General features: G+C 43.0%; 1 protein-coding gene across 1 annotated transcript in view; it reads right to left on the reverse strand.

Annotated features, from left to right (window-relative positions):
* The window catches only part of ptbp3 (polypyrimidine tract binding protein 3), a 56,156-nt gene extending 43,004 nt beyond the window's left edge, over positions 1–13,152 (reverse strand). Inside the window, 1 exon segment of the mRNA XM_077019101.1 lies at positions 12,982–13,152. The gene's annotated coding sequence lies outside the window, so the exon portion shown is untranslated.

Consider the following 13,152-nt stretch of genomic DNA (forward strand, 5'->3'; position numbering starts at 1 on the left):
ATTAACACTACAGTCTGCTGTGATTGTGCTCTCACATTAACACTATAGTCTGCTGTGATTGTGCTCTCACGTTAACACTACAGTCTGCTGTGGTTGTGCTCTCACATTAACACTACAGTCTGCTGTGGTTGTGCTCTCACATTAACACTACAGTCTGCTGTGGTTGTGCTCTCACATTAACACTACAGTCCTCTTTCTACAGTCCGTATCACCTGCAAATCTTCCTGATCTGGTTTCTCCTGATCTGTTTCAGATTTTTCCTATCTCTTCCACTGTCTCCCTTCCTTCACTCTTCTCCCTCTACCTATTTTTCTCCTCCCTCACCTCCTCTCTCCCTTCTTTGAAATTGGAAGTTGAGGCATTCATCTTAAAGCTCTCTTTTCTCCTCCACCCCTCTGGTCCCCTCTGAACTTTCTCTTGGTGTTAGGCCGCCAGCCTACTTGTGTCTCCATCACCTAAACCCAAACGAAAGTGGAATAACACCAACACACACACTGCAATGGTCTTCCTCTTCCTAGGTACAGGTTGGGCAGGAATGAGACAGGAACTCACCTGTTCAGTTTGGCATGACTCCAACATGACCCCAGCAAGACCCTAGATGTGAGTAGGGGAGCCCTACTCACATCTAGGGTCTTGCTGGGGTCATGTTGGAGTCATGCCAAACTGAGCAGGTGAGCATAGAAGTAGAGACATAGGCTGTGTTCGAAATAGCCTACTACATACTACTGGCATAATGCTTGGGCCCCAAATCCCCGGATGACCTACTACTTCCGCAAAATATTCCAGTATGCGAACAGAGCTATCTTCGTGGTGTACTGCATCCCATCATGCATTGCTATGCTCACGTGACACCGTAGTATGTTTTGCTTTTGTCTCATACTGGAAATTGTACTACATACTACTACGAGGACCAGTATGCAGTATCCAGTATATACTGAGTGCAGTATGCAGTATCCAGTATGTAGTAGGCTATTTCGAACACAGCCATAGTGAGAGGGAGAGGAGATCACAGTCAGGACCTCAGGACCTCCCCTCATTTGCCAATCTGCTTCTCTCTCACTTAGCCACACCCACATGCAGACCCACACCCAAAGCCATACCCAACAACCCAACAAACTGGAAGAAAACTACAACTTCTCTCCCAAAGAGCAGAGAGTTTTGGGATAGTTATCTGCTCTGCATCACACCTCAGACGCCGACAGACCAGCACGATCCACAAGTGTGAAAGCAGACCTTCCGCTCAGGCAAAATATTTGACAAGAACACAAAACATAATGGCAGAAAGAACTCCATTGAGTCAAAAGAGTGCCTCATCCATCTGACGTCACCGTGCCCCAAAACCCGCACTTGTCCGAACCCCTACTGCATGGGATGTGAGCATCGCAGGTGTGCACTCGCCTCCGACATGCACAGTGAAGCCTTTGCATAAATATTAACGACAGACACGTGGTGGGCCGCTATCCTGATGACCCACTAAAAGCCCAAGCAAGCAGCAGCCTGAAACAGGAACTGCAAACTCATGTTACTGGGCAGAAAAGCAAAGAAGGGCTGCAGCTCGGTGTCCGCTTCCTCGTCAATATTGCACGAGCGTAATTAAGACCGGGGACCTGCAACCCAGCTGCCAGCCCAGGACCGGCAGGAGAGGCCACCTGATCCGCCTGGGCAGCCCAGCCTTTTTACCCACAATGCATTTTGCCACATGAGGGGGAGAAAAAGGAGAAGGCCAAGCGACTGTGAAAGAAGCTAGCATGGAGGAGCTGTGAGACCCCTCCACCCCCACTCTTAACTGCTTCACCCTTTACTACACACCCAGTGCCCTCAACACCACCTCAGCGGAGCCCAAGTACCAAAGGCTGTACAGGGGCACAGACAGCAGCCTGTGCCATGGCCTGGTGTAAACTGCCTGGGTGTCAGGGAGGTGGTTTTCAGGTGAAAGGGAGATGTAGCCTAGAGGAACCACATTCTTTCCTCCTAGGGTAAAATATTAAAATAAAGCACTACAATTAAGAAGCAACACAACATGTTAAGATTGTTAGTGTTTTTTAAGCATTCTGCAAGTTTTGTCAGTACTTCTAGCAAACTGCATGAGTCAGTAGGAAAAACTTATAGAGAACCAATAATCAAACAATGTCACACTGTCAAATTAAATCCATGATCCAGATAAAGCTGACTGGACAATAGCCAATCGGATCCTGTTTTATGGACCATTATTGACTTACAATTGATTAATATTTTTTTGAAAGTGCATTGCTGTTCTGTTGGTGGACAGTGTACAATTTATCAGCAAACATCAGAAAATCTAATTCTTATGTTCCATATCAAGCATGATAGTAATGTTTCTGCCATACTGCCCCCTGACCCTGACGTTGCAGCCAAGCGTTTCAGCCAGGCTGCTGTGTTTCTTCAGGGATCTTCAGGCATCTTCCGATTTGTCGTGTGTGTGTGTATGAAGAAGTGAGAGTTTCACTTCCTGGTTTGGAGTGACGAGCAGTATTGTCGTGTTTCACCTGTCGCTGGCACCACTGGTGTTTACGAGCAGGACTCAGCCAGCACTCGTGACGGCCATGTTTCTGACACTTGTCACACGTATAGAACAGAGTAGAATAGAATAGAATAGAATGCCCCAGGATTTGCCCCACACACATCTACTGCTTCGTCACAGAGCAAGAAGAAATACACAGAAAGGTGTAACTTTGTCTGGATCTGTGGTCACATGCCTGCCCCCAGGGCCCCAGAACAGGAAATTATTTAAATATTTGTCCTGAATACAAAGACATTCTCTCTGTCACAGATCAAACTGATCCATTACTTTCAAGACCCATGTGACTGGCGACACCTACCTTCCTGTAAGGACCTTTAAGTGGAAATATTACAGAATTATCGGTAGGGTTGTTTGGACAATAATACTGTCCAGAATGATTCTGCGTGAAACTCTTCAACTACATCTCTGCTCCAACACAATTGATTTAACCTTTCATTGTCTGTGAACAGCACACTGCTGAATGTTCGTAGTGTGGGAGGGCCCAGCGCCGCAAGTATTTTACCAAAGTCGTCACCACACTCATTGGAGTATTTTACAATGGAAAGATATTATCCAAGGGACAGACCAATGGACATGCAATCTTATATATTGGTCTCCACCCACACACAGGCAGGTGAAGTATTCTAGTGATGAAGAACACCTTAAGGCAAATGCCCTAATTATACTGCTATGCAAAGCTCTTTTGAGTAGAAGGCAAATCGGCAGATCTAATTGTGAAACTCAATGAGGAAATGGAGAAGTAAGGAATTTTTAAATGAAACTAATTAACAAATTAATAATAATCAGAAAGTAAACCATCTCAGAACCACCATGTGATATATAATCTGCTTCAAGCCCCCCCCCCCCCCCCCTCAGACTACTACAGAGGTCTGCCTGCTGTAAAACACTCCCCTTATGTCAAACCTAAAACCTGAGGTGGAGTTTGTCTAGCGGACTGGGGGTTTGAGAGGATTGAGGTGAGAAGATGAGAAGTGGTAGAGGGGCAGAAAGCTATGCTGGGGTAAAACATGGTGTCACAGTATTAGAACCATCACAACCAAGCTCTTTGGGGTGAACAAAACAAGGCCATCAACCAAAACACCAAACGACAGCAAAAAGATAACGGCCGTCAAAACAGAACCAGAGGAGCACGAAGAAATATCAGGACACCAAGATGAAAATAAAGGCCTAGTCAGACCAGCTCGGGCTGTCCTTGGGCGTACAAGGTCAGGGGAAGATGAAGCCCAAGCTTTGTTGTGACTCCTTCCACTACGATCTAGCACAATAAGGTCAATGTGTGCTTACAACACTAAGGGAAGATTTGGAGTAGACGAGACAGCTCATAGAAGCAAGAACTCACAGTGGAGGAAAACACAACAATGCAGCTAACTGGGAAAGCACAAGGGGTGAAAAATGAAACACATCAATCATTCAGGAAACTACTAATCGATACTGAGGTCACAAACAAGCTGGTGGGGCCATTACTACATCTGTAGTTGAGGCCAAAATGGGGAAGACAGTGGGAACTTGGCAAGGAGAGTGTATAAGGGGTAAAGGCAGGAGAGTGTATAAGGGGTAAAGGCAGGAGAGTGTTTAAGGGGTAAAGGCAGGAGAGTGTTTAAGGGGTAAAGACAGGAGAGTGTTTAAGGGGTAAAGGCAGGAGAGTGTTTAAGGGGTAAAGGCAGGAGAGTGTATAAGGGGTAAAGGCAGGAGAGTGTTTAAGGGGTAAAGGCAGGAGAGTGTTTAAGGGGTAAAGGCAGGAGAGTGTTTAAGGGGTAAAGGCAGGATTTCATAGTCATATGACAGTGGCATTCTTCACAGAATGAACCCTGCATCAAAGTCACAAGAAAGATCTGTGAAGAGAAGAAGGTCTGTTTAAAACAGCAAGCAGAAGAAACAGAAGAAACAAGGATGTGTCTCTTTGGCTGTGGCCTGTGTAACTGCAATAGTGTTTAGCAGTGTGAAATGTGCCCTTCTCCGTAGTTCAGACACACTGTGCTAACACGGTAGTCTGCAAGTTATGCTGTCAGTATCGATCAGTTGGGGTTTTCAAAACAGGTCTAAAGCTGAAAGGACTTCACACGTTTATAGCATTGGTCTCAGTAAAAGCTCAAAAATACTACTGCAGAAAAACAAAACAAACAAAAAAATAAAACAAACATGGTCATTCCCATCTTACAAAACAGAAAAATGAAGTGTGTCAGGCATACTGCCAAACAGACTCTTCAAAAGCGCTGACTTTGGAGGGCTTTCCCCTGGACATTCAGTGATGTGCGCTAAGGAAAACCCAGTCCAACATAAATATGGTTTTCATCACCCATGTCAAAGTCTTCCAGTCCAAGGCAGGAAAAGCCTGTACTGTCGAGCTCAGAGGAGCAGGGTCATGTGACATCGAGTTTAAATCCCAGGAGTTAAAAGATGCAAGGAGACAATCTAAGACAGAGCACACACTACGTGCCCCATGAGAAAGAGGCATCTGAGTGATCTAGCAGAGTGGTGTGGGACCATGGAGGGTGGAGCAGGGTGGGGCAGGGTGGGTGGAGATGCCTGGTGTGGTCTCGAAAGCGATCTCCCTGTAATTTCCAACGAGGCACTGTTCACCGCACGCATTAGCTCAGCGGCTGGGCCAAGGGGTAGACCCTCCTGGCGCCTAAAATGCCACAGTGCCCTGGTGCTGATCTTCATCGTATGTCTCAGTGTGAGGGGGGACGCCAGGCTCACTCAGTAACACACAACAGATGGAAGCAGCTGTGTTTTATTCAGGACTCAGATGTGGGGTTGAACGTCCAAACTGTCCCAGCAAACACCCCTCCATGTTTGGGAAGCCATGCCCCCTCAGCTTCCTTGAGCTCACCGAGATCTTCAGGGGAGTTAAAGTCTCCGAATTCACAGTGGCCTTTTCTGGCACTTGTGAAACCGGCCTAAAACAGAGTTTCTCACAGCTGAGAGTTTCTCCCAACTGATTCGTAGCAAATCCATGATAAGACATGACTGGAACATCTTGGTTCATTCCAAAAAGACCCCAGCCTGATAACAGTACCAGGGTTAGCTGGGAGGTTTAGACCCCGCCCTTCAAATGTTAGAGCAGATTTATGCATACCCACTAGATTATCAATGATTTGTTCACACACAAAGGCAAAATATTCAAAAATGGTTCCACTGTTTAAAATGCTTGAAAATAGAGTTGAAAGTCAAAATGGTTCCACTGTTTAAAATGCTTGAAAATAGAGTTGAAAAGGCTCTGAACAGAGCCATCATAAACCAGGACCTTTTGCTTCTCCAACAGAGCATTCTGGGAAATGTTCTCTTTTCCTCACTATAAATTGAAATAGAATAAACAAAATAGGCAATATTATAATGCACATTACAATAAATATCCACGCATATGAGTTTTTATGTGTCACGACCAGACAGAAGAGCAGACACTCGCAGATGATAACACGATTTATTTAAACAGAGGCTAACCCACGACAGGGTCGAGAAACCATACAGAACGAAAAAGAAATCCTGGAATAGAACACCAAATCACCAAACTAAAGACTTACTATATTCGGATCCAAAAAACACAGAGAAGGACACACGGAACGCAGAGACGCATGCGTCACAACAACTACTGAGCAATTAGTTCCTACTCGTTCCCAGTATTTATAGGGAGGGGGACAGGTGATTTCCATCAGTAAAGTATAGGGAGTTTTTCCTCGCCACTGTTGCCTTTGGCTTGCTCATTAGGGTTCTGGACCCATAGTATTGTTAACCTTTTAAATCCTGTAAAGTGCTTTGTGACAACATGTGTTGTGAAAAGCGCTATACAAATAAACTTTGATTTGATTTGATCAGTACGATGGTGAGTCTGAATGCCGGGGGGGGGGGTCACATGAGCCCCCGCGGTATTCTGGGTACCGAAGTTCCGTCCGTCCGGTGTGGCAGGCACGGATATAACCGGACAGGTCGGTATCACGGGCCTGACATTATGTGTGTTTGTATTTTTATGTGTGTGTGTGTGTGTTCATGTCTGTGGTGTGTGTGTCTCTGTTGTGTGTATTTTTATGTGTGTGTGTGAGTGAGTATTTTTATGTATGAGTGTATGTACGTGTTGGGAAGGAGGGATACTAGCATCCACCTCATCATCAGGCTAAAGGATCAGAAAGTTTTTTTTACAAAATGGCTGCACATTAGGCCTGGTAGACTGGACACAGTAGTCTGGACAAACCTGTCTGGACATACCTGTCTGGACACAGAAGTCTGGACACACCTGTCTGGACATGGCAGTCAGGCAAGCCGACTCAGAATCTGTGTCTGTGATGCACAAGCGTCCACCTACAGTGAGGGTAAGAAGGCCTGAGCTCACCCTTTGCACAGAGCTGCTTCGACACGATGAACCAGATCTCCCTGAGAAAGAGGAGGACCTCATGAAATAAGACACGGTGCCAAATTCAACTTCCCTGCACAAACACATCAAAAGAGTCACAAAACAGTTCAAAAACTGAAAAGACTTTACAAACAAGGAAAGGGTTACCGATGGCAACAGGCTCTCCTTTGGCCTTCATTTCCTGCTTTGCTTTTTGCCATTGCAAAAAAAAACTTGCTTTAGTAATAATGCATTTATGCTAATAATGCCTAACAATGCATAAATTACACCTTAAATGCTTGCGATTGGACCTGAGAGAATGATGATGAATTGTGCTGAGTGAGTGAATATTTTGGAGGAGACTTAGAAAGACTCATTCCACATTCCTTCTCCCTTGCACACACCAGGAAGTGAAGTGGCCAACAAAACAAGGAAATGTCACCATATCTTCCTGTGCACGGGGCAGCCACACTGGCTGACTGATGCTCACCACAGTCATGAACGAGAGTCCTACAAGTGCTGCAGTGTCATCGCTAAAATTCCAAACCTCTCCTTTACATCATTACCTTTACATCACTGTCTTTAAATTACTATTGTTACATCCCTATCTTCACATCACTATCTTTACCTCATTAACTTTACATCACTGTATTTACATTACTTTTGTTACATTACTTTGTTTATATTATTATCGTTACATCACTACTTTTACATCACTATCTTTACATTACTTTCTTTATATTTTTATCTTTACATCAGTATACTTGGCGACACAAGGCTGCAGTTGCAATTGGACATGAAAGGAATTTGATAGCCTTCAAGTACAAACACGAGCTGGCCTCAAACATGGGCTGGCCTCAAGCAAGAACTAGCGGAAACAGTGAAACACCAGGGTGAACAAATACCAGTGCGTTCAGACACCAGAGCAAGCTTTATACATAGCCTTGCCACGTGAATCAATTCAGGCGGGAAATACACAGCCTGTGTGGTAGACGTATGAAAAAACAAAAAATTGATGGGTTTTCTCTATAACTTAATGTGTCTACCTGGAAATAATTTGGTATATATCCTTAATTTTTTAATGTTGAAAACTGTAGTCATGAAAGTCTACCAATGAAACTGTAGTCATAGAAGCCAACCAATGAAACTGCAGGTGGAAATAGTGACGTTTCAATGTTGGAACAATAGGGGTGCAGCAGTCTCCATTGAGTGCAAAACTCTCTCTAGCAAAGCCGTTACAAGTCTTGAAACATTTTTGAATAGCAGACAGCAAAGCACCAGGCAGGGTGACAGATGTTTACCACTATAAAATCCATGAACAAACACCCCACGAACAACCAGCCAACAAACAAACACCCCACGAACAAACACCCCATGACCAAACATCCCATGTCCTCCACAGTGTTCTTCAAACTTCATTAAGCAAGTGTGTTGCTGCCATTGTGAAGCACACTCTGAATCCATATCCAACATCCCACTCTATCTGGGAGGAAACACAGCAGACCTCATAGGAGCTTCAGACCTTTACCAGCATGATGCCTTAATGAACCATCTCCTTGTTATCAGTCGAGGGGCTCCAGAAAGGAATTCTAATGCAATTTTACTATGTTATCAGCTGAAATTTAGCACAACAGATTCATTATTTCAGTATATTCTTAATGTGCCATTATGGCATATTTTGGCCTTGAAATCCTAAATGTTACTGATCATAAGTAATTTTATATATTATAGCACAATGGATGTGCCACTGTCACACCCAGCAGCCAATTCCTCAGATTTATTCAAGAAGTGGGCTGTGCCACCCAACATTAGCCCCGCCTATCACTTGCCAACACATTCACCAAGCGCTGGTGATGCCAACTCGTACCATGCAGTATTTAAGTCTGATTTCTGTAATCACGCAGATTTCTGTAATTTTATGGTAGCTCATCTGTTCTGTCAGATGTGTATGAAGAATAACACACACATTAATACACAGAACTTTTACAACAGCATGTGAGTGAAGCATTAAGTGATGGAGAAACAGAAACAGACGCGTGCATGTTTGAAGCTAAAAGATTTCACTGTGAACTTTTATATCAAAACCATTTCCAATAGCTGTGTGAAACACGATACTCACCTCAAAATGCATTTCTCAAAAAAAATAACATTTCAGAAAGAATATTTCCAGCTTCTGTGTCTTTGTACAATGGAAGCCTCACACCTTGTGTTGAATGGTAAAGATGCAAAAGTGTTTGAGCCTTTTGGCAAAATGCTGTTTCAGGAAACGGGCCTGTATGACTTGATATTGTCATTCAGTGAGCGAGCTGAATAGCTACTTAGCCAAAGACAACTTCATGTCTACACTCCGAGATGCATGAAGACAACTTCATCTCTAAAAATCTGATGAGCATAAAGAATTTCATGTCTACACTATGATGAGCACAAAGACTTCATGTCTGTGCTGGAGATAAGGACACTTCATCTGCCAGCTCCAACCCCCACCATGTCTCCCTCAGCATCACCCCGCCCCCCTCCCTTGTGTCTTTTATGACACTCACAATGTTATTTGCTCTGTGTAATGTAGACTGCTGTATACCCCTTGCCTCAAAGAAAGATGGTCCAAGAACCTGAATAAAGCATGGCCTTCCTGACAGATGATGAGGAAGGGCTGTGTCACTCCACCATTGTCCTCACAGGACTACAACACTACACAGAACTACAGCACTACACAGAACTACAGCACTACACAGAACTACAACAATACACAGGACTACAGCACTACACAGAACTACAGCACTACACAGGACTACAGCACTACACAGAACTACAGCACTACACAGAACTACAGCACTACACAGAACTACAACAATACACAGGACTACAGCACTACACAGGACTACAACAATACACAGGACTACAGCACTACACAGAACTACAGCACTACACAGAACTACAACAATACACAGGACTACAGCACTACACAGAACTACAACAATACACAGGACTACAGCACTACACAGAACTACAGCACTACACAGGACTACAGCACTACACAGAACTACAACAATACACAGGACTACAGCACTACACAGGACTACAGCACTACACAGAACTACAGCACTACACAGAACTACAACAATACACAGGACTACAGCACTACACAGAACTACAGCACTACACAGGACTACAGCACTACACAGAACTACAGCACTACACAGAACTACAGCACTACACAGAACTACAACAATACACAGGACTACAGCACTACACAGAACTACAGCACTACACAGAACTACAACAATACACAGGACTACAGCACTACACAGAACTACAACAATACACAGGACTACAGCACTACACAGAACTACAGCACTACACAGAACTACAGCACTACACAGGACTACAGCACTACACAGGACTACAGCACTACACAGAACTACAACAATACACAGGACTACAACACTACACAGAACTACAACAATACACAGGACTACAGCACTACACAGAACTACAACAATACACAGGACTACAGCACTACACAGAACCACAGCACTACACAGAACTACAATACACAGGACTACAGCACTACACAGAACTACAACAATACACAGGACTACAGCACTACACAGAACTACAACAATACACAGGACTACAACACCACACAGGACTACAACACTACACAGAACTACAGCACTACGCAGGATTACAACACTACACTGAACTACAACACTTCACAGAACTACAACCCTACACAGGGCAACAACACTACATAGGACTACAACACTACACAGGGCTACAACACTAAACTGGAACATCTATTAGAGGCTCCATAAGTCAAAACTTGTACATGTGGGCATAACGGTCATTGAATTCACAGTATATTACACAGTATATTACACTTCACAGAACTACAACCCTACACAGGGCTACAACACTAAACTGGAACATCTTTTAAAGGCTCCATAAGTCAAAACTTGTACATGTGGGTATAACGATCATTGAATTCACGGTATATTACACTGCAAAGTCACCTTGTTTGTGAGCTGAGGGCATGAGATGTAAGGACAGGTTTTGCCAGTTTACAGCTGATAGCACGTTTAAGCAGTCAGACCAGGTCAGGTCACACACACTATATATGCTGTGTGTGTGTGTGTGTGTGTATGTGTGTACATATAGATAGATAGATAGATAGATAGATAGATAGATAGATAGATAGATAGATAGATAGATAGATAGATAGATAGATATGTATAGTTTACACTCATAATAATAATAATAATAATAATAATAATAATAATAATAATAATAATAATAATAATGTACAGCCATTTATATCAATGACGACAGATAATTATGAATAAAGCCCGGTCACAAATTTGGAAGACGGTCAGGACCACTAATATCATACATTATTTACTTCCAGAGGTTTGAACTGTTTGATTGACTTTAGATGAAGTAACCATGCAGTGGCGAAGCAGCAAGGATAACCTCAGATGTTCTAACCAACCTACAGAACTTTTTTATGTCTAGGCACCGTATGCAAACGCGGGTCCGCTTAAAATGGAATTTGCTTGCTTTTAAATAAGCGCATCCTTACATTGCGTAAAGGCTGTTAATAGAGACTGTGTGTTTTGGTGTCTGGAAATCCCCAGACGGCGAATGCAATCCACATTAATCGAATGCTTTCAGTTCTGCGATTGTGGTATTATAGCATTTTGGCCTAACACATATGTGCTGTAAGGCTATAGCGGACTGAACTCTGAAATCCCACGAAGAGGACAGTCACGAGGAGTATGTCCTGAGGTCCGTATTAAGATAGGTAGCCTGAACAGGACAGTCACGAGGAGTATGTCCTGGGGTCCGTATTAAGATAGATAGCCTGCACACGACGATAACTGGTTACAGTCGGAAGCAGTCCCTGTGCTTTGTTCTTTGGATGCAATGTAGCTAATACAGTTACAAGTTTTCTATTGGATTTGGAAAATGTCCAGTCAGAATCATATGTCTTTATGAGAAAACATTTATACAAAAAAAGAACGTTATTATAGGCTACATAGCCTATCGTTTGATAAAATTACCTAATTCAGAGGATAGGCTAATATTTAATTAGAAGCGATACAATTATAATCGTCTTCCTTTCGGCAAAGAATGCAAATGCGTGAAAAAAAATTAAACTTATTCTAGATTAGAACTATTTTCGTGTAAAAACTGCTAACATTGAACAAACCAGAAATCCCTAAAATATATGATCTATATTAATATAATGTGTATAAATATCACCTGTATTATCAATATAGTATTTATTAATGCAATCCATATTATTCATATAATCTATATGAATATAATCCCTGCGCCACCCGCCGCCCCCGCCCACATCACTGTTCTTCCCACGCACGCGAGTTGTAAACAATGATCCGGTTGCCTTGTCTCTAAAAATATTAAGCACGAATGTGTTCAGATGTATTATTCCACAAAACATATAATGAACATATTCATACATCAAACAGCAAATGTTAAGGGGCTGCTTATTTCAAGCAAAATGTATTTTCGCGATCGTTTTCATAGAAACGCCCCTTAATGGTTTTAAAATGGCAGCGCATGAAGCCCTTTTACCTCTTATCACTTCGAAAATCTTGCTTTGTAGCCTCTATTCAGTAAATAACGAAAACCAAATTAAAACAACTAATATTGAAACATTGGTTTTAAAATCTGAAAAGGCTGGTTTAGTCACAGTCCGTTTTAATGGGGATCTTATGTATAAACACGATACTTCCTTAAACCCAACTTTTATGTTGGTAGGATATGCGCCCATATCAGACGCGTATTTGAAACACCAGTAAACACTTTAACGCGTAGACTAAACCCAGGTATTCCGTTGTCGTTCTCGTGTTGATCTGGCCTCCTAAGCTGGAAAAAACAGTCCTGGAGTCTGCAACCCACCCACAATTATACCCGAGAATGAAGTCCCGACAAAACCAGAACCAGTTTACATGTTTACGTCCTTCGTTATCCCAGAACCTTTCCTGGTGTCCCAATATCCCGCTTCTATACAGCAGCAACACAAACGTCTTAAAATAGAATCACTTGTCGCATGCATATAGAAAATCAAAACGCAAATAGATACACATACCCATCCATTGCACAGAAGAGACAGTGGCGATGTAAAATGACAGTGTAAGGGGGAAATGCAAAAAGGGTTTGGGTGCTGTTCCTACAACAAGGCTCGAGTCCCCAGCACAGTTTCACTCCTAAGCACAAAGGCACACTTCCTGCTACTGACGTGAACACAGAAAACACAGGC

This window comes from Brachyhypopomus gauderio, chromosome 10 (genome assembly GCF_052324685.1).
Source record: "Brachyhypopomus gauderio isolate BG-103 chromosome 10, BGAUD_0.2, whole genome shotgun sequence".
In the NCBI taxonomy this organism is placed as follows: Eukaryota; Metazoa; Chordata; class Actinopteri; order Gymnotiformes; family Hypopomidae; genus Brachyhypopomus; species Brachyhypopomus gauderio.